We start from the raw sequence: 26,730 nt of genomic DNA, 5'->3' as shown, positions 1-26,730 counted from the left end.
GAGCCCTCTTCTGTCAACCCTGCTCCCCCAGGCCTGATTTGCCCCATTCCAACCCCCACCCAGAAACATCTCTTTGTCTCTCTCTTTTTTTCTCCCTTTAAATACAGAGACTGACCCATTAAAAGGAAAGCAACCCCAAAACTCTGCAAGTCTTTACAGTAACATGACTTAACATGTCTCCTCCATGTGGAGAAGGAAAATTTCCCTGACCTGCAAACTGGCAAGCTTCAGGCTGTCCTGCCCATTATAATCCCCTCTGTAGTTATGTGGGGACAATAGCAAAATCTACCGCACTCCATAACACTAAAAGGGAGGTTATTTTTTTAAAATCTTTTTCTAGTTATTTCTAAATTCAGCATTAAAACTCTTCTTTACGTCATGGCTGTCCTTGACAGTGTTTAGTCATATAAACATAGAGTCTGGTGGCAATAAACTAGACAGATGCCTGTCATTCTGACAGGCAGGGACTGTATGGAGAGAAAGAGAGAGCACCTATGGATTTCAGAGCCCCAGAGAACCATTTAGCTTCCTGCAGTACCTGGGGATCAAGATCAGGGAAGGGATAGGTTTTGTCCCCATCAGGTGTGGTACTTCTGTGCTCCCCACAGGGCAATGTGTGAGGGTTAAACCCACTCCCTACTGACTAGCAACTGAGTAGACCTAACCTTTGGGTTTGGTCTGCTTCCCCCTTAAATAGGCCCCACTCTGAAGTCTATTTAAGAATGTATATCCCACCTTTTCCTGGTGAGGGCAATCAAGGCAACTTAAAACAACCTTAAAATAACACCAAAACATTAAAAACAAGTAAAACAATAAAAACACAACAAACCCCAATGGGTCACAAGAACGGTTAAAATTACATTTAATTAACATTGTTAAAATTAACACAAGAACTGTTAAAATTACATTTAATTTATTCCACAGATGGTGAGAGGAGGTATTAAAAATGAAGCCGCCTGCTGTCTACAGGTTCTGTTCCTTGGTCATACTCCAGACCTTAAAAAATTGGCTTTTGAAAAAAAAGTAAATTGAGGCTACATTGACTGCCATGTATCTAAATGATTTTATACCACCCTTGCATAGTAACAATCAAGGCAGATAACAAAATCAAACAAAAAATATAAACATATCAATCAGAACACACATGAAAACACTAAACATGATGAGAAGATATTAGCCAGATGTTAAGAGGCTGGGAAAAGAAAAGGGTCTTTCCTTGATGCCAACAAGTCACTAGCATGGACACAATCCTCCTTGGATCTCCTCTATGGAGAACTCGTGCAAGGAAAGCGCCCTACAGGTAGACCACAGCTGCGATACGAGGACATCTGCAAGAGGGATCTGAAGGCCTTAGGAGTGGACCTCAACAAGCGGCCCGCTTGGAGGCAGGCTGTGCAGCATGGCCTTTCCCAGTTTGAAGAGACACTTGGCCAACAGTCTGAGGCTAAGAGGCAAAGAAGGAAGGCCCATAGCCAGGGAGACAGACCAGGGACAGACTGCACTTGCTCCCAGTGTGGAAGGGATTGTCACTCCCGAATTGGCCTTTTCAGCCACACTAGACGATGTTCCAAAACCACCTTTCAGAGCGCAATACCATAGTCTCTCGAGACTGAAGGTTGCCAAAACAACAATAATCGCTCACAGGTTAAAGAGCATGGGCTGGTGGGGGGCAGGGGAAGGTGCAATGTTTTTCTCTGACATCTGATTACCTGAACTTTGCATTAGAGTACCAGCTCCTTGTATTCAGGAAGCAACAAGGCACCCTTCAGGATCTGAGTGAAGGTTTCTGCTACAGAGCTAGAAGAAAGGGCTCGGTATAGGGGTGTCAACATAAAGCCTGTGGGCCAAACACAGCTGCCAAAAGCTCTTTATTCAGCCCCTGTGATTATTGGGTTCTCCCAGCACCACCACTAGCTGCTCTCAGCTGCTGAACTGTGAAGTGACTCATTGGCAGAAACAGCACTGCTGAAAGGGCAGTGCTGGTGAGCCCAATTATCAAGCTGGCCACCCTTTCAGCAGTGTCACTTCTGCAAACACACTGTGAGGGAGATGTGGAAGGAGGTCTCAGAAGGCAAGAAGTGCCAGGTAAGGCACCACGAGTTTAGCATCCGGGGTAGGAGAAGGCAAGTGGACCTCTCAGTTTTGGAGAAGGAAAAGGAGAGGAAGAGGACGAGGAGAAGGTAAGTGTACTCTTTCTTCCTCTTTCTAACTCCTTGTTTTCTGACTTTAAATCAACCTTAAATCAACATTGAAATTTAGCTTTACCTAAGCTTTACCTAAATTAGCACCTAATCTAACCTAAGGGGGGGAATCTAAGGTCCAGCGAGGTGGGGCACAGGAGCTAGGTGAGGGCAATAAAAATAAATACGTAGGTGTGTACATAGGTCTGTACATAGGTCTACTCTGAGCAGGAGCAAAGTCCTACTCATGAGTAAGAGCCCAAGGGTCAGTCACTTGGAAAAATAAATTAAACAGAGGAGGATAAAGTGGAAAGCAACTTTTTCAACTTTGTTTTAAATTAACCCTATACTTAACCCAAGTTAAACTTAATCTAAATTAGGACATAATCTAAACAGTTCAGTAAATTGGGACACAGGATCTAGGTGAGAGCAATAAATAAACTAACAAACTCAAATAAAAACTAGTTTGAGGTTAAAAAACAGTCCAGCCTAAGAGAACTGAAATAGGCGAGTAAGAACCTAGGAAGGGCCAGTTCCCAACCAGACAGTGCAATTTAGCATAGTCATTGGGCTTTAGGAGGTGATAACAGCCCCATTAGGCTAATCCAAGCAACCCATTCAGGGGCCTGCAGAGTGGATTAAGCCCATCAACAGCCTTTTGTCTTTCTGAGTTTTTGTAATCTCACCTGGGAAGACCAGCCCCCCCTCCCTTTCAATCAGCAAGGAGAGAGGGAGGAAGAGCTAGCTAGGGGTATAAAGCTAGTGCCTGCCACTGCATGAGCCTCTCTGCAGAAGCGCACGTGGCCTCTGGGACACCAAGTGCCTCTGGGAACAAAGTGCCAGGTAAGGCACCATGAGTTCAGCAGCAGGGCAAGGAGGCCAGGGCCCCAGATACCGCCCTTTCTCTTCCCTTGAGAAGAGGGTAGCAAACCAATGTAGGGTTTTTTAAGTATCCCTAAATAAAAACAAACAAAAAAAGCTATGCAGTCAGACAGCCAGCAGCAGGGTGGGGGCCATCCAGTGTTTTGCATCGAGTGCCACATGTATGACTATATGCCTCTGGGGCATAAGTCATGGGTGTGTCCTCGATGCAAGGAGCTCCAGGGTCTCAGGGAATGCGTCTGCTCCCTTGAAGCCTTGGTGACCGACCTGGAGAAGCAGAGGCAGGCAGAGAAGGACCGTGGGGAGACTTCCGTGGACGATCAGGCTTCGTCCCAACCTCAGGTGTGTAGCTCCTCAGCTGCCCAGGTGGGAAGTCTCGGGGCTGGAGGACGTCATCCTGGAGAGGAGGGAAACAATCCCCTAGGGGGGACCCCTTCTCCAGGGGATGGGCCCGTATCTGAACGCACTCAGGATACTCCTCAGCGGGAGAGGGGTCGGGGGCTTCTTGTAGTGGGGGATTTGATTATTAGAAACATAGAGAGGGGGCTTTGCGACGGATGTGAGGACTGCATGGCGACTTGCCTGCCTGGTGCGAAGGTTGCGGACATCACTTCTTGTCTAGACAGGCTGGTAGACAGTGCTGAGGAGAAGGTAGCGGTTGTAGTGCATGTCGGCACCAACGATGCGGGCAAGTGTAGCCAGGAGGTCCTGGAGGCCAAATTTAGGCTATTAGGTAGGAAGCTGAAAGCCAGGACCTCAAAGGTAGCGTTATCTGAAGTGCTATCCGTTCCATGCGCAGGGCCACCTAGGCAGGCGGCGATCAGGGGTCTCAATGCGTGGATGAGATGGTGGTGTAGGGAGGAGGGGTTTAGATTCGTTAGGCACTGGGGAACTTTTTGGGACAAGCGGGGCCTGTACAAGAGGGACGGGCTCCACTTGAACCAGAATGGAACCAGACTGCTGGCGCATAACATTAAAAAGGTGGCAGAGCAGCTTTTAAACTGATCCCTGGGGGAAGGCCGACAGGAGCCGAGGGGCATCCGGTTCGGGACTCCTCATCCCTATGGGACGAGGATGGGGAGGTTAGAGAACAACAAGACAAAGGCAGAGTAGGAGAAGAAATTGGGAAAGGTAGGGTGCTGGAATGTGATAGACAGTTTGGCACAGTTGTCGAGGAGGGAGCAGCCTCCTATCTGTTGCTGCCTGCAGAATGCAGCCTCAGAGACTCAACACACACGCTAGAGAGCACGTCAGACACAAATCCTTCATTATTTCAGTCTGTATTTACAAGGTAACGGAAAATAACAGCAGCCTAGCAAAGAAAATAGAGACAGCACAATGTGCTACATACATGACGCTGACAACAGTGAGAGGATGTGGAGACAAATGAGCGAATAAGCAGCGCATCCTGGGGCATTCCGTGTACAAATGCTTTTATGCGAATGCCCGAAGTCTCCGAGCAAAGATGGGAGAACTGGAATGTCTGGTGACAAGGGAAAACATTGACATAGTGGGCATAACGGAAACCTGGTGGAATGAGGAGAATCAGTGGGATACCGCAATCCTGGGCTATAAACTCTACAGGAGGGACAGGGAGGGGCGTGTTGGAGGTGGGGTGGCCGTTTATGTTAAGGAAGGGATAGAATCCAGCAAAGTAGAGATTGAAGGTGGGTCCGACTCCACTGTAGAATCTCTATGGGTTAAATTACCAGCCCTGAGGAGAGATGTAATACTGGGGGTGTACTAACGTCCTCCAGACCAGAAATCAGAAGGGGACCTTGAAATTAGGAAACAGATCAGGGTGGTGATAAGGAGGAACAGGGTTGTAATCATAGGGGACTTCAATTATCCTTATATTGACTGGATCAATTTGTGTTCTGGTCACGAAAAGGAGACCGGATTCCTTGACATGCTAAATGACTGTACCTTAGAGCAGCTAGTCATGGAGCCCACCAGAGGACAGGTGACTCTGGATTTAATATTGTGTGGTACTCAGGACCTGGTTAGAGATGTCAGTGTTACGGAGCCATTGGGGAACAGTGATCATACTACGATCCGTTTCGACATGCACGTTGGGGGAAGAATACTGGGCAAATCTCTCACAAAAACCCTTGACTTCCGATCGGCGGACTTTCTCAAATGAGGAGGCTGGTTAGAAGGAGGTTGAAAGGGAAGGCAAAAAAAGTCCAATCTCTCCAGAGTGCATGGAGGCTGCTTAAAACAACAGTAATAGAGGCCCAGCAGAGGTGTATACCGCAAAGAAAGAGGGGCTCCACTAAGTCCAGGAGGGTACCGGCATGGCTAACAAGCCAAGTTAGAGAGGCTGTGAAGGGCAAGGAAGCTTCCTTCCGTAAGTGGAAGTCTTGCTGTAATGAGGAGAATAAAAAGGAACATAAACTGTGGCAAAAGAAATGTAAGAAGGTGATACGGGAGGCCAAGAGAGACTATGAGGAACGCATGGCCAGCAACATTAAGGGGAATAATAAAAGCTTCTTCACATATGTCAGAAGCAGGAAACCCACCAGAGAAGCGGTTGGCCCTCTGGATGGTGAGGGAGGGAAAGGGGAGATAAAAGGAGACTTAGAGATGGCAGAGAAATTAAATGAGTTCTTTGCATCTGTCTTCATGGCAGAAGACCTCGGGCAGATACCGCTGCCCGAACGGCCCGTCCTGACTAAGGAATTAAGTCAGATAGAGGTTAGAAGATGTTTCAGACCTCATTGATAAATTAAAGATCAATAAGTCACCGGGCCCTGATGGCATCCACCCTGGAGTTATTAAGGAATTGAAGAATGAAGTTGCAGATCTCTTGACTAAGGTATGCAACTTGTCCCTCAAAACGGCCACGGTGGCAGAAGATTGGAGGATAGCAAATGTCACGCCTATTTTTAAAAAGGGAAAGAGGGGGGACCCGGGAAACTATAGGCCGGTCAGCCTAACATCCATACCGGGTAAGATGGTGGAATGCCTCATCAAAGATAGGATCTCAAAACACATAGATGAACAGGCCTTGCTGAGGGAGAGTCAGCATGGCTTCTGTAAGGGTAAGTCTTGCCTCACGAACCTTATAGAATTCTTTGAAAAGGTCAACAGGCATGTGGATGCGGGAGAATCCATGGACATTATATATCTGGACTTTCAGAAGGCGTTTGACACGGTCCCTCACCAAAGGCTACTGAAAAAACTCCACAGTCGGGGAATCTCTCATGGGTTTCAACTTGAGCATCCAGTTGCAAAAACCTGTTTTTCTTGATGATGAAGAATGCCTAGAATCCATGACCATTTTAAACAGAGCTCCAATGAGAGCTACAGAGGTAAGGGGTGGGACACAAGATGCCAAACTGTCCTCCAACTACAAAAAAAAAAAATCTAACTTTACCCTCATTGACCTTAGAAAACGCTCCTCAAAAAGACTGGTTCCTGCCCTATCTGTAGTAGTAAGAGGAAAACCTATTAACTTGCTTTCCCTTCTAGAGAAGTGGTGCAGAAACAGAGAGAAAGCTTGCCCTTTGGCAAGCTGTAAAAAAGAATCACCTACGATAACCACCAGTAATTCTAGCTTCTAGCTGGTAGGCCTGCAAGATTTCAGGCAGTGCAACTTTCTGCTTAGATAAAGCAACCCAGTAACAGACCTTGACGAACTATTAGCATAATATGAACATTTACTAGTAGCAGATAAAGACTGGGATGTAAAATGGAGCGTCAACCATTCCACGGAGCAGCCACCATGTTATAAAGCAGCTTGGTCCTATACAGAGAGAAAATGCTTGAGGCCTACTGTTAATTCCCATCAAGAGTTTTGATGCTTGGGGACTCCTTTTCTTCCTGTTTTGCGAAGGTGTCACGTCCCAGCTCAGCCCTCACCTGACAGTTAATGCCACTTTCCAGAACAACTTGCTCCAAAACAATGACTGAACATTTCACAATAGCCTTGGCTCAGCCTTTAACACTGGTTTTCAAACTATGTTCCTAGACTGGATTCCCCAATGGCAAGATCTACATTAGCGGACAATTATCCACTAATACACTGGTCTTCAACCTCCTTTGTGCCATGACTCAAATAAATAAATAATGAGACTGAGGACCCACTGTCGATCCTGACCCCCTGTCCTGGGACACTATCTGCCCAACCCCTCTGCCCCGTTGCCACCCATTCCCACTCATTACGTCCTCCCAGCACTATTCTTTGTAACCAAATATTCTTATTAGAGAGCAGAAAAAGTTGCCATGAAGTATGACAGTAGTGAAAGCTATTTTAGCAAAATTGTTAAGAACCTGATCAGGATTGGAACACAGTCTCCTGGTACCTGAAGCACTATATTAGATGCCTCCCCCTTTTACCTGATGGTGCTCTAGACCAGGGGTGCCCAAACCCTGGCGCTGGGGCCACTTGCAGCCCTTGAGGGCTCCCAATGTGGCCCTCAGGGAGACCCCAGTCTCTGATGAGCCTCTGGTCCTCTGGAAACTTGCTGGAGCCCACACTGGCCCGACGCAACTGCTCTCAGCATGAGGGTGACGGTTTGCCCTCTCAGGTGAGCTGTGTGGGACGAGGGCTTTCTCCACTGCTTGCTGTTGCACGTCTGTGATGCAGTAGCAGCAGCAAAGGAAAGGCCAGCCTTGCTTTGTGCAAGGCCTTTTATAGGCCTTGAGCTATTGCAAGACCTTCATTCATTCATATAAGTTCATCTTTAATATATTCATTTATGTAAGTTTATGTAAATTTATTCAAATGTGAAAATTCTTCCCCCCCCCCGGCCCCTGACACAGTGTCAGAGAGATGATGTGGCCCTCCTGCCAAAAGCTTTGGACACCCCTGCTCTAGACCAGTGGTCTTCAATCATTTTCATTCCTGTAAGTTGTTGCGACCCCATAACTGAGACTTTGCAACCCCAATGGGCCCCAACCCCAAGGCTGAAGAACACTGCTCTAAACTTATCCATCATGATGGATCTTCCCTTGTACCATGTGGTACAACTGCAGAAATTGTTTGGTGAACAATGGTCAAGGGGCACATCTCAACACAGAGTGCACCAGAGTCCTTCCTCTGCAATGCACAGACATGCAGATATTTTTCAGTAAATGAATGTGGAAAGTTTCTACAGGCAGAGGTACTTGGCAGCAACAGTTCAGCAATCTAGCCATAATACTGTTGTCAGCCTTCCTTCGGGGTCAAGTGTGCACCAAGCAGTGTCAGCTCAGGAGCTGTGGGGCTCAATTAGGAACTTTTTTTGGAGCCCCAGGTTCACAGCCAAAGTCTGTAGAATCATAGAAATGCAAATAAAATTTATTATAGACTTCATATCTCTATGATAGAATGGAAAACAATAAAAATGCACGCTTTAAAAGTGCATGTGAGTTAATGGACCAAATAGATCTAAGCACATTTTAATATAAAATTGCATACAAGTTTACCCTAGTGTGGGGCACCATTAGGCATGGGATTCAACTGGGAGGAATTGGTCCAGTTGGCTTAAAGCCAACCCTGGCACCAAGTCACAATCATATACCATTTGTTAATCACTACCTTCAGCTAAGGGTCCACTTTCTACCTGCGACCTCCTTTGTTATCCCAAAAGACTACATACACTGGCCTAAAACCCACACTTCCTAAAAATCATTTTGGAACAGCTCCACACTCCAGACCACTCTGCAAGGTGAAAAGGGGGGATTAAAAATGACAGCATTAAAGGCAAGGAACTGTCAAACACAGCACAGATGAAAAAAGACTTAATGCTCAAGGGGAGAGGGAAGTGTTTTGATCTTTAAAAAACAAAATCATAAATTCAAAGCACAGTATCTTGAGACTGTTTGGGGTGGGGGGAGATTCAGAAAATTAAATGAACAAAAAAGACTCTACCTGCATAAGCAGAAAAGCTATGAGTGACAGATGTGGGTGGGGGAAAAGGACAGGGACAGAGGGAGGCCTATCTACGAAGATACTGAGTATCTAGAAGTGTCTGATTGGCTGCCAGAGGAAATAGGATGCTGGACTAGATGAACCTTTGTTCTCATCAGCACAGCCTATTGGAGCTACATTTTTCCACTTCTCCCTCCTGGAAGAAAAACATGTCAGGCATGGAGCTTATCACCATCTTTAGTATCATGCAACAGGCTGTTTATTGGCCCAGTAGAGGTAGAAATAAGAGTACTGGTGTGTCCCTGCCCAATTGCAAACCACTGCACACAACTTCTGAGTTTCTATAACATGAGTTATCATTAGAACATGTTATCAGAAGCTGGGGCAGAGGGTTCTCATCTGGAAGACAAAACAACATGATTCTGTGTCAAATTGGAAAAGTTACAGGGCACTTCTATTGGAAGGGCCAAACACTGTCATTGGTCCTGGTTATTATGAAATCAGTCACTTGGAAGTCTACTCTGAACTACAAGCCTTCAACTGGAAACTTGTCAGACCTCCCTGCTCCTCAATTTTGGACTTGTTAAAAAAAGTAAGTCAAAAGGAGGAATTGGTTTATGTAAGCATATTAAAAAATAAAACTGTACTGTTGGAATGATTTTGACTCTGTGTCACACCTGTTGCAAAATAAAACCAGAAAGATAAGGACTCTTGTTCTTTTTATTCATTTTTACCCGGTCATTCACATAGTTTTGAGTGTTTACAGTTTCATGTTCACAGAGTATGAAAGAAGAAATGTGGTCAACTATGGCTTAAAGCAATCATTTGTTAACAGTAAAGACACTCATGATAAGATGGTCAAACATTACCCAAGCCCAAAGCAAAAGGGGCCTTTACAAACACATGAAGTTTGTTCAGATAAAAAGCCCTCTCTAAAGTCCTTCTTGAGCCTTAAAATATATTCCCACCAAGCTCACATTACCAGCTAAAAAGGCTAGGAACCAAAAGTTTTCATGTCATACAGATATGCTTCAGGGTCCACAAATCATAGTTGATTCTTCTCTGACCCAAGTTCCGGCATCCATTTAGAGGGAAACAGGAAAGGGACAATTTACCACTTGGATTGGTGATGACAAACCTACACGTGGGTCAAATGTGACATGCCACAATACTTTGAGTAATACCCAACAACAACTGTGTTTTACTTGTATTTCATTTTCATAATTATTTGACTTTTTAAATATAATGCATAACACCACACAATTCAAATGAATTTTATTAAAATAAGTGAGTATATAAAGAACTGTCTCTTTTGTTGGGTGTGTGTGCAAGAGACAGAGACATCAGCAAGCAGAGTCAAGTTAGGCATATTCTAAATTTTTGACTCATCAAGCCCAAAAGATCTGACCTGAACACTGCAAATAAAACAGTGGTGGCCAACTAATCTCAAATGCCCTTTGGATTTACCCTGCAGTTATCAACTTCACTGATCTTTATTTTTTATTCCCACACCAACTGTTTACTTTTGTTCTGTTTGCAGACCCAAGAATTTACCAGTTTAGATTTTTGTTTTTCCAATAAATACTGGCCTGTGAAATTTTTGCCAATCAAGCTCAAATTATCACTTCGCCTTATCTCCAGGTCAATCAGAGGGCAAAGCCTTTCAACTCTATTAAGTTTCCTTTCTCAAGCAGCAGGCAGGCTCCAAGTTTCTCAAGCAGCAGGCAGGCGCAGCTCCTTAGAAGCAATTTGTTAACCTTTTATTCTCCTTCCTTCTGCTGCAGCCTGGTTCTGCTTTGCAAAGCAGGTCTGTGTTTTGAAACACCAAGATGGGAATCCTCCTTTCCATTTGAAGCAGGCTACAATTCAATGCACCCTTACTTAAGAATAACACCCATGGAAAGCAGTGGGTCTACTTCTGAGTAAAAAGGGTTGCAAATATATGCAGCTCCATCTCTCTGCTGTGAATTGAATTGCACACTCCCAGTTATGTGTTGTACGTAGAGCTTCTGCCTTAACACACCAGACACCTTAAAGATGGATTTGATTCATGGTTCTCCTGCAGTGGTTCCCAACCTTTTTCACTTGTATATCCCTTGGCAGCCCATTTCCATAAATTGTACCATTAGCAAAATGTTTGTAATAAATAATACAAACCCTCATCTCCTCTATATGAAAGCCCAGACTTCATGTATTTATCACAGTGTTTTCTCTTTTTATCTGTTTGAAGAACAGAAGACTCTGCCTTTGCACTATTTTACACCAGAAGTGTGCTGAGAAATTCTGGGTGATTGATCACTTTTCATATTATGTTTCAGTTTTTTTACTGTGCTGGTTTTCAATCTCATATGTGAATTAATGACCAAAAACTAGCTATTGGTGGGGCTTTCACAGCCAACTAGCTACCTCCCTTCCTGCCTTGCTGGTACTTGCAAGGCATTCCTGTCTTGCAAGGCATTCTGGAGCATGACCTGCCTTTTTCTACTATTATTCCATTCTTTTTCAAGTACCCCTAAAGGTCCTGTTGAGTGTCCCTGGGAGTACATGAATACCAGGCTGGGAACCACTGTTTTACTGGTATGTTGTTTACAGTGCCCTTACTCTAATAGTGCTTACAAAAAGGTGATGAAGACCAGAATTTAAAAAGAATAAAAATGTATCTTATGATCTTTTACTATGTTTTTAATAAATTAGAGACTACAGTTCTTAGGTAACAATTAGTGGTGGGTTATTTTTCAGAATCTGGCCTCGAGTAAAATCAGACAAAACTATAGTCTGACACCCCCCTAAGTTTAACACCCGACTTATCCAAGGGTCATAGAAAATTCCATGATTGCTGGCTCAAAACCTGCCCTCGGCTTATCTGTGGGATCGACTTATAGGTGAGTGTCTGCAGTAAGTGGCCCTTAGGCCAGCATCATAACATTTAAGATGCCTACATTCGGCATAAAAGAACAATGATGTGCAGGAGATCAGTGCAAGCTATTTGTATCAGGTATGAAATCTGCTTGACAATACTTCATACACTTCCCTCTGCAAGGGTATACACATGAAGACTCAGGCACACAACCACTGTTTGAAGGCTTGGCTCTTCTGCTTTGGGTGCTGCTTGTTTCTGGTTTCTGTGTTTGTCATAAACTAAGGAAGAACACATTTGAGAAGCAGAGGAGTGTCCACATCACTTAGTTATAAACCTGCAAATCTTTGTAGCTTCCAGTGGATAGCAAAGAGCTCCATCTTTGTATATCCTACAGGACCCTAGTTGCAAAGATGACACAATTCCAAGAAAACACCATTCTCATGTAGGAAACAACAGCATCACATCATGCAAACTTGGCCTGCTTTCTTTCCACATCTCTTTCGATCTTTCCACAGCAACTGTAAAAGAGCAAATGGAATGCGGGGATCAACAAAGGTGTTCAGATGAAGAGTAAACTGTCTTTCCCAGGAAGGGAGAACCCACCTCTTGCTCTATGGATGCACATGAGCCTGGGAAGGGAGCTCCATGCATGCAAGCCACTTCCTAAATTCAAAGTGCTTCTAGAGAACCTAGGTGCAAGAGCACCTTGCAACCCCAAGAGCAAGAGCTACCCCAAGAGCAAAGCAAAAGTTCCTCATTTACAAGACTAGCAATGACAGTCTCACTTCATTGCTCACCTATCACCACCTTTCTTCTTCCATAATGCACAACTAGAGAAGTAATGCTAGGTATGGTCCAGAGGACATTCTCAGGCCAGGCCATATCGCTCTTAATGAACCAACAGGCACCCAATTGGCACCCTGCATGAACTGAGTTTGTGACCTAAAACATGAACTTGAATCATTTATGATGCCTAGAAGTTCAATGCCAAACACACAGAGGTTTTTTTCTGGCACACAAGCTTATATGAAAAGGGCTCCCTGAAGGCACAATTTTTGAATACTGGTGGGATAAACTTTCTATCCGTTTGGCAGAATCCGTAATACAACAGAAAAGATAGGAATACCTGTTCTAACAGTGTATCTTATGTGTATCAGAAGCAAGTCCTGTCGAGTTCAATAGGACTTACTCTCAGGCAAGTATACAGAGGCCAGCAGCCTAAGATTTTCATTCTGCTATGCATTGTGCCCCAGAATCATGGTTTGCTTCTCTATCAACACCAGACAAATTACTACTAGAAAAAAAAGTCTAATGGTCAATTCAAACATTGTTTCAGCAAGGATGCAGTGGATGTACATAACTTGAGTTTCTCAACAGATCATTTTAGACTCATGCAGGTGATTGTTACTGAAGACAACCGAGATATACCACAGTGGGAAAGCCTCAGCTGATACTCGTCTTCCCTCATAGCTGAGTTTTCAGACAGGGATAACGTTACATCACAGGCTTTATGTAGAGAATAAAGAAAAGGAAGATCTGGCTCATTCTGAACTGATCAAGCGTCTCCCAAGCATATAAGGATACAGTATGGTGAATTCTTCTGGTATCTCAGCAATGGTCTTTTGGGGGTAAGGAAGTGATACTCTTGCCTCCTTTTTCTGTATGCTCTGGGGCATTAGAAAAATCTACAGTTGGGAAAGTTTATCTGGCAATCAAGTCACATAAAGTCATCACCACTGAATTACTTACCAGAAAGCATTATTTCTAAGGTTACTTTCATTCCCAAAGAAGTTTTGCACCTGTGAACCCAAATATACACACCAATGTTAAAACCTGGACAAGACAGCGATCACATATCCAAGTGTTTTGGTTGTGCTGGTCCCACTCTTGGCCAAATTAGTAATTGACAAAAAATAATCTTCCACCATCATCTGTTTAGTTTTCAAAATGTTCCTGAAAAGACTGAATGTCATCCTTTGCAACTGTATTTTTCAATCCCCCACCACTATGGTTTCGTTATTTTTCCACGCAGACTAATGGACTTCTAATGACAATTCTGTATTCTAAGGAACAAAAAGAATACAGCCTGGGGAAGAGAAGGTTTAACCTCATTAAAGAATGATATAGTTTATTTATGCTAAGAAATTCACTACGATCAATGCAACAGGAGTTGTACATGAAAAGCTATTTCAGCCAACATATCCAACCGGCTCTGGTCACTTTTCAGTGATGGGTCATCTCCTCTCTGCGTAACTGCACCAAAGGGAGGAGTTTGTCCAAACCACTCCTCACATGACTGTGAGATTGCATGCTGGGAGTGGTGGTGGAACATGCACACTTATGCCCCTCATCAGGTGACAGTGAACCTAAACTCCATTTCAAATGTTACTCAATTGACTAAAGGAGATTTTACAAAGCAGCCCTGAGATACACAAGACATTGGAAAATCAAATCAAAATACATGCTATGGGCTACTTATCAGGTGATTGGAATTTCTGGTAACTAGGGCTTAGATCACTGGTTCTCAAACTGGGGTGTTGAGAGACCTGACCTCTGCCCCCTTAAGGGATGGAAAGGGGTGAAGGCAGTGACACAATCACCAGAATCACATTGCTTTTGAGGGGCGCAGGAGCTTGCTTTGACTTACCAGAGCCTGCAACAGGCTCCTGGGGGTGTGGAAAGCCCTGCGCCAGCCTCTGCATGGCTCCCCAACATGCAGAGACACTAAAAAATAACAATCGCAACCCACTTCCGGTGTGCAATCAGGAAACCGGAAGTGGGTTGCAAATGTTATTTTGAGTGTCTCTGCACACCCCTGGGAGCCTGCTGCAGGCTCTTTTAAGTCAAAGCAAGCCCCTCAAAAGCAACGTGATTTGTTTTGTAGTGACAACAATCTTATGTCTTAACAATCAGAGATTGGGGGAGGGAAAAAGTAATGGTAATAAAAAGTGTTATAGAAACAAAAAAGCACATTTCAAATCTCAATTATTTCTGAACCTGTTTCAAGAATATTTTTGGAGGGCTGACCTGCCACGTATTGAACCTGGAACTTTCTTTATGCAAATCTTGCGCTTTGCCACCAAGTACAACTCCTGGAAACAACTATGATAGAATCTCAGGAGGTAGCATCACAAAGATGCAGGCAGGAGTCAGTCAAAGTTAGCCTTTGTTGGGGCTGTCAGGCTCTCAGAGCTTTACAACTGCAACCTTTGAGAGGGGATCAAGCACCAGCAATGAGACCACACACACATGCAAGCCATGCTCACCGTCACACAGATGAATTGAAAAAACACACTGTGACCGGCGTGGACTTCACATTTTCAGGGATGTTTCCATCTTAACATAAGGAAACGCTGCATCTTCATGACTGTGCAAAGAGACACGTGCAATCTGGGGACAGGAGAGAGACAGGATTGAAGCGGCTGTACAATGCAACTATTCTGCTACCCTCAGATTTCCCATTAGCTGAGCTTCAGAACTCTACAAACTCCACAAACTGAAATGTTTTCTTTTCAGCCAGGGATAACTGAATCATCACAAGCTCAGCTATATACAAGTTCTGACACACTGTACTCGCTGCTTTTATATAGATTTGGCAATAGTTATTCCAAGCACTCAAATATTTGCCTTTCTAGTAGCGACACCTAGTGGACGTGGCAAAAACCCCAGGTTATAAGAATAGGATAGGAAAAAAGTTTAATTTTAATTTGGGTCTGCCAAGTCATGAGGATAGACACTTTTTTTCACAAGTTATTTACTTACCTGAATTATTTGAAAAGTGTTTGCCCCATCTTCCTTCCTTTGGGAGACTTAAGGCAGCCTAGAGGATCAATGAAAATATTTTCAATACAAAATACCACAAAAGCCACTATTAAAATCATCAGGAGGAATAAACAAAGCAACTGAATTTGGGAAAAGGTTGTGTGAAGACCCAGGTCTACTCTGCTCGCTGAGCAAAAAGGCATCTTCAAAAGTGGTGTCCTCTTATATTGAGCAAGGCAGAGCAACTGTTCCTTCTTCAACTAAGCATGGCATGTTTTTTCCAATGGTTGCTGCTGGGGTCTCTTCTGCACCTCTTTTTAGATTGTGGGCCCTCTGGGGGCAGAGAACCATTTACTGATATTTTGGTTTGTTAAAAGTGGTATATAAATATTCTTAACCACTACCACCTCTGGCAAAAAAAAAAAAGATCATGAAACATACCATATTTTAGGGGCTGTTATGTCACCAGCAGCCAAGCCTTAGAGGGTGGCAGGACATACATGACAGCCTCCCTCCCTTAAACAGATATAGATTTCTCCAGAAGAAGTCAATCCTTCAGTATCGTGAACTAGTTAGTAATTTCAATACAACAGTTTTTGCATCTCTCAATGAAGGGGTGCTTAGGGGGTGCCACCATCTTAGCCCTTTCCTCTCATGTATGCTTTCCTCAATTCAGATGCTGAGAAAGGATGGAACTATCCATCTCTGACAGTTGCACTGAGGTTCTAAAGTTATTCAACAGGACTGCCTCTCATCACCCTCCCCCCATGTGTAAAAATGGTAAATTCCATGATAGAGGTAATGAGGAAACACAAATAAAAGTGCTGGCGTGAGAATGCCTCGATGGTGCAAACACATTTGAAATACTGGGTACTGTTCTGGTCACTGCATCTCATAAAGAATATTGCAAAGGTGCAAGAGGGCAACCAGAATATTCAGAGGGCTAACACCTTCCTGATGAGAAATAGCTACAATGTTTGGGAATTTTTAATCTAGAAGAAAAGGTAATGAAGAAAGGACATGATTGAGGTTTACAAAATTATCCATGGAGTGGAAAAACTGGATAGAGAGTCCCCCACCTCCTTCACAACACTACAGCACTGAAACTAATTGACAAGATTCAGAACAGGCAACAAAAAGTCTTTCTTCACACAACACCTAATTTATGGAATTTGCTATCTGATGATGTGGCCATGGCCGCAAGTTTAGGTAGCTTTAAAAAGGGATTACACAAATTCATGGAGGTCAAATCTACCATGATGGCCGCATGCTACCTTCAAGGTTATGGCAGTGCACAATGGTGGAACAGGGTAGGTCTGCATCTCCTCCTTGCAGGCTACCCAAGGTAACTGATAGGCCACTGTGAAAATCAGGATGAGGAACTAGAGACCACTGGCCTGACCTACCAAGACCCATTTCGATCTTATCAGGCAATACTGTTCTGATCTACCTGAATCACGTCTCCTTTTGGCAGCAAGAGGAAAAAAACAACTTCGGGGGCACCAAATACCATTGCCCCCCAAGCATAAACCATAATTATACATCAACAACTGCTTATTAGACAGTTCCAAAGACTAGCATCACCACTGGATCACAGATAGGGAGTTGTCAGGCCAAATCAAGAAGCTTCAGGGAAAACAACTGCCTCATGGCCCAATCCTATTCACACTTACCTGGGAGTAAGCCCAACTGACTATAATTGGACTTACTTCTGAGTAAACATGGGTAGGATTGTGCTCTCCATTCCCTTCTAATAGTGCATTTTCTTGCTCTGGAGCCAGCAAAGCTTCCAACACAACCCTTTTCAGAATTACACACTCACAAGAGCTGGGGAGGAGTTCATTGAAACTGAGGTTCCGTCGGTTTCCAATTCATTTTCTCTTCTTCTCTCCTGCAAAAACAGAGACAGAAAGGAGGTTTAACAAACAAAGGACTTAAGCCAACACACAGCCCAATCCTATGCATGTATACTTAGAAGTAAGTCCCATTAGAGTCAATGGGGCTTACTTCCAGGAGAGTGTGGTTAGGACTGGGCTGACATTTAATGGATCCAGAGCCCAACCCTATGCATGTCTACTCAGAAGTAAATGCCACTGTAGCCAATGGGGGATTACGCCCAGGTAAATGTGGATAGGATTGCAGCCCCAGGCGCATGCAGGAAAGAGGGCAGAGGCCAACTGCGCTTGCAAGGAGGGAGCTGCTATGCACAGACGCAAGGGGGAGGGGGGCACACTTTTATCCCACAAAAGAACATGAACATCAAACAATATACCCTCAGGGTAGAAAACAGACGCTCCCAGGATACATATCAGAAACCTGCATCTTCTTAGAGGATCCCACTGCAAAGGATTACACCGGATCCAGCAAGGCCTCACCTACCTCCCAACTCCTCTGCAGGTGCTGAGAAAAAGAGACCAGATACGCATGCGCAAGTCTGGATCTAATTTTTTTTAACGTCTCGCGAGGCCGAAGGGTCTCCTGGGAAGTGTAGTTTTGGGTTGTATTTCTTCTCACCGATTAGCATGTTTAGCTTCATTCTTAAGGATCTTGCTTGTTCTCATCCAGGGATAGAAGAGAGCAGGGGAGGATTGGGGGGGAATGGGTATGTGCCCCCCAACTGTTGTGCCAGTGGAAAGGGCGCCCACTGGGATGGGGAGCAGCCCAAGCATGGCCGGGTCTGCCTGGCAGGTAGATCTGGGCTCCAAGTCCAGGCAGGAGCCCAGGTCACCCCACCTGGAAGAGATGGCACCAGTGGGCAGTCAGAATGGGAGCCCAGGTCTACCCAGCAGGTAGATCTGGGCTCCTGGAACCCAGGTCTACCTACGTGGTTGACCTGGGCTCTGGAGTTAAGGTGGTACTCATGCCCCCCCCCCCCCAATACCAAACACAAACACTGGATCCGCCCCTGGAAGAGAGTAAGCTAAGTTCCATTCATTCCAATTCCAGCACGGTACACAGAAATGGTCTCTATTAAAAAGTTGTCACTATTTTTATGGTGTCGTCATTCAAGAGTTCTCTAATGATACAATAAAGAGGAATACAAACAGGAGAGGCTACAAAAGAGAAAAAAAAAAAAGTTGTCCCATTATACTGGCCAGTGCAGGGGTGGTACAGTGGATTTACTAAGGTGCATTTGCTTTTCACCTTGGGGAAAAATGAAGTCACCCTAAGAAAGCAATAGTTTCTTAACTCTGCTATAATCACAGCTGTTTTAGGGCTGGATCCTGAATGAACACCCACCGCCAGCATGCACTGTCACAAATGTGCCGTAAGATATGCCTGCGAAAGACTCTGCCAATCCAGGCTAGGCATGAGCCTGCACTAGGCCAAAGGTGGCTGGACAGAGGACTGCCACCCAGAGCTCCGGGTGAGCGCTGGAGGAAGGAATGGTGGGAAGGGAGTGGGGTGGGAGCAGCCCTGCCACCATATCCTGTCCCCCTGCTAGCCCAGGAGATCCAACAGGAGTCTCCTTGAATCTGTGCCCAATACGGGTCTCCTCAAATCTCAATAGCAGACACAAATCCGAGGAAATCCTTACAAGGGGTAAGCTTATGCTCCCTTAGTCCAAGTAGCCCTGGCGATGCTTCCCAGCCCTGTGGGATGCAGCGGTAGCCATTTTGGCACCGCTACAGCCCCAGATGCTGGGAAGCTCAAGATTGGACTGTTACTTTGCAAACACTAAAAGGATTATTGTAAACATTACTGCCCAGTCTTAACCACCATGTTATAATGTACAGTAAATCTCCTTTGCTTTCAATTGTAAGACTGCCTCCATTGTAACAACTTCTGGAAAGGAAAGAAGAACCTGGATCAGGCCAGAGGCCCATATAGTCCAGCTTCCTGTACCCTACAGTGGCCCATCAAATGCTTCAGGGAGCACACAAGACAGCAAGACACAAGCTGTGTCCTGGTGCCTTCTCCTACGTGTGGCGTTCTGAGGTAGCCTACTCCACAGCCTAGTCTGTGGAGACAAAAGTATCCAGGAATCTTGTGGCACCTCAAAGATGAACAAGAAAGCTGGCATTAGCTTTTGGGGACATGAGTCCACTTCATCACATGTGTCTGATGAGTAGAGGTGGAAAAAAAGGGTTTTATTTTTTTTTCCACAATTTCTGTGTTTTCCAAAAGTAAGAAGTGCAGAAAGTGGTGTTACGTGTTTTCACTCCTGCGGCACATTTTTACAAATTATAATTATAAATTATAATTGCTTTTAAAGTGTACTAGGTAGGTGATATAGATGGTGTAGTGTCAGCAGAGGCAGCCACAGTCATTACCCATACACCCCGCATTAAATAATAAATAAAAACCAAAAATGGCCAGGTGTTTCTTCAGACTTCTAGGCACTGCTCCAAAGACCCCAATGACAATTGGCAAAACATTGACATTCTTCCCCCTGAAACGCCCAAGTTCTACTTGCCGGTCTTGATGTTTTGTGATCTTCTCATATTCATTGCCTTCAATTCTACTGTCAACTGGGATTGCAATATCAATGAACCAAACTTGGTTTTTCTTTGTGTCAGTGTCTGTTATATCTTGTGTATTGTGTTGTAGATATGTATCTGTATATCATCATCATCCTGATGGCACCACCTATGTGCATTGTGCTTTCCAAAGAACACACTGACCTCTAATTTGACAGTTTTACCAGCACTTCAGCATATTTTCTGTGGCACAAACATTACCATTTGCAGGGCGTCCTCTGACCAGAGATATCGTTTTGAGGCTGTTTCTTTTTGTTGTTTATATCAATGGTATGCTGTTCTTGCTCTATTTTTGGAGCTGAGTTTCCAAAGCAAAGAGTGAATGTAAACGTTGGCTCATTTCTCATCCATGAAGCTTCTTCTCAACCATAAAGATTTTAGCGCAAACTAGAACTCCCCAGGTTGATCATTTTCAGGTCCCCCCACAGTGGAAGCTTCCTTCTAGCTGCTGGTACATATGGATTAACAGCAAGATTTGTGGCTGGTGTAAAGAAGACACAGTCAAAAGTCGGGCGTGGTGGTGGTGGAGGAAATTGCTTTGTTGTCTGTTCTTTTAATGCTAGGTCTATCACCTCTTAAAAAAAATCTTACTTGATTAATTGGCCCATGCCAATTAGTTCCATTATTAGAACTGATAAGTTCCATGGAGGTGCTGGGGCTTTACTTGGGGTAAGGGGAAATATATCCCCTTATCTCAAAGAGACCTCCAGCTGCCTCCTGAGCTGCATTGAATGCAGCACAGTCCATGCGGCCTGGCTGCACCAGCACAGCTTAGGATTGGGCTGTCCAATTGTTAATCATCAAATAATTGAAACTCAGGCTGCCAATCCTGAGCTGCCTAGAGCGCCCACTGAGAAGGGCTGCCGCCAAATCCTGCACCTCCCACACTACCACAGGAGGCTCCTTGGGAGAAGGGAACGTTCATCCCCTTCCCCCGAGTAAGGTAAGCAGCCCCACAATGGGGATACTCACTTTACCGCTGACAGTAAGGAAAAGGTGCTCATGTAGGGCGCGCAGCCCTACACAAGCGCTTTGGATCCTGCGGAGCAGAGCTCTGCGCATCCTGCCCCCGCCCGCCCCCCAGTACGCCTCCCACCCACCCCCTGGCATGTCTCCCTCCGCCCTCCCTCAGCCCCCCACCGGCTTCCCCCCTCCCCGGAACGCCTCCTCCCCGCCCCCGTCCATGCCCCCTCCTGCCGTTTTGTTCCTCTGCGGTCCAGGAGACCGCTGAGCCACAGAAGCTGGGTGACCGCCCTGCGCTAGCCCAGCACTAGCCCAGCACTGGTGGGAGCCTGGCGGTGAGTCCCGCAAACATGCCTTATGGCACGTTTGCGACTGTGGTCGGCAGCCATGCCACCAACCACAGGATTGGGCTCTAATACGTTAACATACAATACGTTAATTTTGAAATTCACTTTTTACCATATTCCCCAGGAATCATGTTCAAATTCTGCTGTTGTGTCCTGGATACAATTTACCACTGGGAGGCAATCCTGCCACATATAAATTTCTTCCAGGAGCATTTTGCTAACATTTCAGCTGGCTTTTTCATCTGTGCCATAGAAATGAACCATTTTTGTTACATTGCTGCCGAAGGGCAGCACAAAGAAAATTGATGTAAACTTATTTTTAAAAATGAACTTGTAAGCAGGATTCCTTAACAACTCATCTATTTCAGATCAAATGAGTGAAAGACCTAAAATTTGTCACCTTTCAAAATATTTGGAAAAAGATTTGGCATAATATACCTTCAGAACTGATGTTTATAACACTGAAAGAAGGATCTATACAGTGGTGTTCCATTGGCATGACGGGCTGTGTCAGGGGCTGGGCAGGTCAGGCAATTAGTACTCCATCCATGAAATGGACATAACAGCCATCGAGTTCACAGAATTGTTGTGAGGAAAACTATGATAAAGTCTGCAAAGCAGTTTGTAAATCAGAAGTACTATGTACATAATAGACGGTAATACTGACCATAATCCTAAAGCCTTACCTTTCAGAACTTCTTCATGTGTAACAGAGTTCCTACATAGAAGGCATTTTATTGAATGTATTAATATTGATTTTAATCTGATTCTTTTAATAGAATTATTTTAACCAGAATGTTTTCTTTCATGATTTTTGTATACTGCTTTCAAAATGGTTGTTGAAAAGGGTTTTATACCTCTGACAAACGGAACAAAAGGAAAAAGTTAGGATTCTGCATGATGATTAACAGCACAATCCTAATGCTGTGTTGAGCCAGCACAGCCGTCCCAGCGCTGGCTCACAGTGTTGCAAATCTGCCATAAGGCACAATTTTGGCTACTCGAGAGCAAGCTGGGCAGCACCGCATCCTGTCCCTGTGCAGCTGGCAGAGGTAAGATTGTGCCAGGCAGTGCAGAGGCTGGGAGAGGGTGACGGGACGGCATTTTGGAGGGAGGGGGGCATTTCTGGGAAGGAGGGGGCAGAACAGGGAGAGGATTGGGCCTGGGATGGGTGGAAGCAGCAGTGCATGACACATCCTAATCCCCTTCCCTGGCCAGACCTCCCTACATGGGGCTTCACAGATTTACACCAGCTATATAGCTTGCTTGAATCTGCAAAGTTTCATGGGGGGCTGGGGCTTTATCTGGGGTAAGGAGAAATATTTCACCTTATCCCAAGGAGACCTCCAGCTACCTCCTGAGATGCATTGGAAGCAGCGCAGACTGTGCAGTCTGGCTGTGCCAGCACAGTTTAGCATTGGACTGTAAAAGACACATGTATGAGCACTGTTTGTAACAGATCACATGTATGTTGTATGCTATTGCCAGGTATTTTTTAACATCTGAAGTACACCTTAATTGCTGATCAGGTTGATTATTTGATGCAGGTGCATTTATCACCCTTCCCTTTTTTATCAGTGACAAATCTAGTTGTGGATGTTTTTAACTTATAGGGTCCAATCCTATTGGTCTTCAGTGTCAGCGCTGAGCTCCAGCTCCAGTGCCAGCGCTGGGTGTCATAAATGGTGCCATAAAACATGTTTACGGCATAGTGGGAGGAAAGAGTGGCCGCGTTCGCCCAGCACCAGTCAGCACAGGCCTCCGCGCCGGAAAAATGCTGCCTGGAGCAAGGTAAGAGCTTGTCTTGCACCACCAGGGGGCGGTGTGGGCTTTTGGGGTGGGGGGAGGCATTCCGGGGCAGGGGGAGGATGGGGAGGGAAGAGGAACCGGCCCAGGAGGAGGGTGGGACCAGCAGAACCCTGCTCAACCATATCCTATCCTCTGTGTCAGGCTGCAAAGTCCAACATGGAGGTTCTTTTGTCTGCACTGACCAAATAGCCAGCACAGATATGAGAAGCCCCATCACAGAGCCTGGGCTTTCCTCAGGGGATGGGGACAAAAGTCCGTTTCCCCTGAGGAGACCTTCAGTGGCCTCTGCAGGGCCACAGGATACAGTGGTCACCATTTTGGTGCTGCTCCACTCCACAGCCCAGCCAGGGATAGGATTGGGCTGTTAGAAAATCTGAGTTTAAGGCTTTATTCAGATTTCTGTGAGTTTCTACTGCGGATTTTGTGTCTTCAAATTTTGTGATTGAAAAATAAGGGAGGACTGGGAGATGGCAGTTTCGAAATACAAATGTTTATTCTCTGTATCATAACTTGACCACATACATTGTTTTTTAACGAGCAGCCTGAAATGAACTTTGTGTGTGTGTTCGTGTATTAAGCCTTTGAACACAGAAACTATTGTTGCATGTTACAGTCTGGGAACATAGTAATAATATTATTTTTAATATCGTTACTAACTTCCTTAAAACAAGGCACTGTGTGAACAGAAAATTGACAATAACAAAACCCTGTCAGGAGGCCCAGAAATGCCTTCACGTTTCGGGTGTCGATGGACTTTTTCTCCTATTGGTCTGTAATGTGAATGTAAATCTGTACCCTCAAAAATGCACAGTGTTCCACTCTCTTCTGTGTTTCATTTGCTTCTGTGTTCCATCTTCTGTTAACAACATTGATCCGTAGCACCAGTGACCTGAGAGAGGCGGAGAGGTGGGTTTTTGCTTTTGCCTTTATAGCACAAGAAAATGATTTATTGGGCCTTACATTTTCATCGGCAAGATCCTACTTCATCTGATGCTGAGATATGAACTTCAGAAGGTGATAATGTGCACCTGCACAGAGGCTGAAGTAAATGGAATAAACAAGGTGAGAGCTCAAGACAAAAGGGGAATACCAAATACATTCCCCTGACTGGAAGTCAACAGCAGTACTTAATGTGAGTGTGTATTGCAGCAATGATTAGTATTGCTAGAGTTGTGAGACAAACAGGACCTATTCATTGGACCATCTGGATGTGTGGTAGCCCCGTAAAGGACCCATGAATGTTGACTCCAAGCTAGCCCATGGCAAACCAGCCCTGAGCATCATCTTTTGGAGTATAACTACAAATACTTTATGATAGAATGATCAACACTGAAGCCTGCTATGTGGTACACATTGTATTGATTTGCTTATTTTTAAAAGCTCATCTACCACCCATCTATCTTCTCCCATAGGACCCTGGATGTTTTGCAACAAACAATGCCAACAACTGAAAACAAATGATAACAACAAAATCATTGTAAAGCAATCAAAACAATTGTTGAAATGGCAGTCAAATCAGCATAAGAGAGTCTTACGGACTGCAGAAGACCAACACTTGAAGACTGTTCCTGAAGTGACCACGTGACCACCCATCTTTCCTTCTTCCCTTCCAATCCAGATCTTACCTGTTAGAGCGAAGTTTGATAGGATAAGAACTGGAAGAGAAGAAAGAACAACATAGGAAAGTGAGCCAGAAAGGCTGTTGGATGTGTGGGAGAGGCATGGAGGCAGACATGTAGTATGGGAATTGGGAGACTGATACTTAAAAGGAAATATACAGAGGGTAACAAAGAGATACTTGTGTGCCATTGGGGTTGAAGGGAATAACACATATCCTCAACGGAATGTAGCAGGAGCATTGTTATAAATAAAAGAATGTGTGGTTAGCTGGTTGAAATCTTACCTCAACCATGAACTCCCTGGGTGAGGCAAACCATTATGTCCCAGACTCAGTCCCTGTCTACAGTATGGGGATTATAGTATTGGCCTACTTTCACAGGATTGTTGCGAGGAACATAAACACATTAAATGTTATTACTAATTAATGTACTAATTTATTATTCTATGAGGCAGTCAGCTGGCAAGCATTCATCCCACTAATGTCAGATGGGGTTGTTTTCTGAATTCTCATATGACCTTGGTCTTGGCTGCCCTTATATTCACAGTCAATCCCCCCAACGCAAGAACATTGCTCGATTCCTTAATGAGATACCAACGGAATGATATCACTTCTATTCCCAATTGGAGCCCTGCCTTTCACAATCCTGCCAGAAACACAAAGTCCTGAAAGAGCAAAGCAGTGTCTTGGAACAGTGCTCCTGCCACGATTGTGGCTTTCGACATATGGCCAACGAGTTACTCTCCAGGAGCCTCTATGATGACAGTTTCTTTGGGCAGGAATTTGCAGGAAAGAATAGACTGAAGAGTAATCAAACTATTGAAGCTTAGTAGCGGTGTAGCCTGGAGGTTTCCAAGCAGTTACATCTGTTCTCCAACAGCCATCAACCATTGGGCATATCTTCTTGATTGGAGGTGTCTAGCTATAGCAGAATGGTTAGATGTTTGGCCCGAAGAATTAAGATAAGACTTGCTGCACAACGAGGGCCCCTCCCGTTCTCCATTCTGAAGCCTTTTCACTGAAAATAGAAGAGTTGAGACCCCTCTGATGTATTCTTTCCCCGTTTTTCTTTCTTTCTGTACATTTTTACAAATTGGTGTGTGCATAGAATCTTATGACTTGGGGATTTGAGAGACCCTATCTATCTTTTGCACAGATTTACACCAAAAGCTGTAATCAGTTTGTTGCCGTTTTTTCCCCCTCTGTGAATCATGAGAACTGTAGTTCCGTCAAGTTCCCATAATCTCTTTGAGAATTCTGAGCAGTCCCCGCTAAATAATACAGTGTCTAAAATCCATTTGTGGAAGTCCTGACTCATAACCTTGTTTAGGTTTGGTGCTGCAAATGTAACCTGTGTTTCCCCTCAACTGCTACTACTGCTCTCTTTCACTGTGTTGCATCATGGTGGGGGTCAAGACAATTGTATCTACCCATAATATAATAGAGGGGTAGCAGGGGGAACAGATCTCCAGAACTCCTGAATCAGGAGTGGTGATGTCCTTAGCACAGGTGCTCAGGCGCTGAGTCTGAATTTGAATGTTTCAAAGGACCCCAGCCAAGAAGAATCATCAGGCTCAACAGAAGGCAAACTGAGAAATGTGTCTTGGGCACATGTTAATATGGTCATCATTTTCCCCAAAGACTGCCAGATAAGATACATTTTTATTTATCTATGCTTTTCTTTAACTGCACTTTTTCAATTTTTATACATTTCTTTTAAACTATGCTAAACTATTGCAATCTATTTCAAGAGCGTGGAATGAAATGAGCTGCTCAGATCTGTGCCAGCTCTTTGGCTGGCATGAATCAGTATGGGTCAAAGGGGGCATAGATTTTGGTGCCAGCGCCATTGACATCTGCCCTCAGCAAACCCCTAGCTGATCCCGATTCTACCTGGAACACCCCAGAACACCCTCTCTGCTGACTTACCTGCTCTGATTGTTGCTCTGGAGGTTGTTGGTGCGCAGCCAT

General features: G+C 44.7%; 1 long non-coding RNA gene and 1 other non-coding gene across 4 annotated transcripts; both read right to left on the bottom strand.

Annotated features, from left to right (window-relative positions):
* Positions 1-9,621: 9,621 nt before the first annotated feature.
* On the bottom strand, positions 9,622-17,945 carry LOC136640681 (uncharacterized). Of its 3 annotated transcripts, none has more exons than XR_010793819.1 (6): positions 17,921-17,945; positions 17,364-17,432; positions 15,542-15,599; positions 15,046-15,169; positions 13,529-13,578; positions 9,622-12,297 (listed from the first exon to the last, which is right to left on the bottom strand). It is a non-coding gene; the product is annotated as an uncharacterized lncRNA (long non-coding RNA). The 3 variants fall into 3 exon arrangements; XR_010793818.1 differs by having other exon boundaries at positions 17,814-17,936; XR_010793820.1 differs by lacking the exon at positions 17,921-17,945 and adding an exon at positions 17,549-17,577.
* LOC136643399 (small nucleolar RNA R38) lies at positions 15,245-15,325 on the bottom strand. Its single transcript, XR_010794004.1, has one exon. It is a non-coding gene; the product is annotated as a small nucleolar RNA R38 (small nucleolar RNA).
* Positions 17,946-26,730: the final 8,785 nt, after the last annotated feature.

This window comes from Tiliqua scincoides, chromosome 2, assembly GCF_035046505.1.
Source record: "Tiliqua scincoides isolate rTilSci1 chromosome 2, rTilSci1.hap2, whole genome shotgun sequence".
NCBI classification, from domain to species: domain Eukaryota; kingdom Metazoa; phylum Chordata; class Lepidosauria; order Squamata; family Scincidae; genus Tiliqua; species Tiliqua scincoides.
This window is presented reverse-complemented; position numbering and strand designations above follow the sequence as displayed.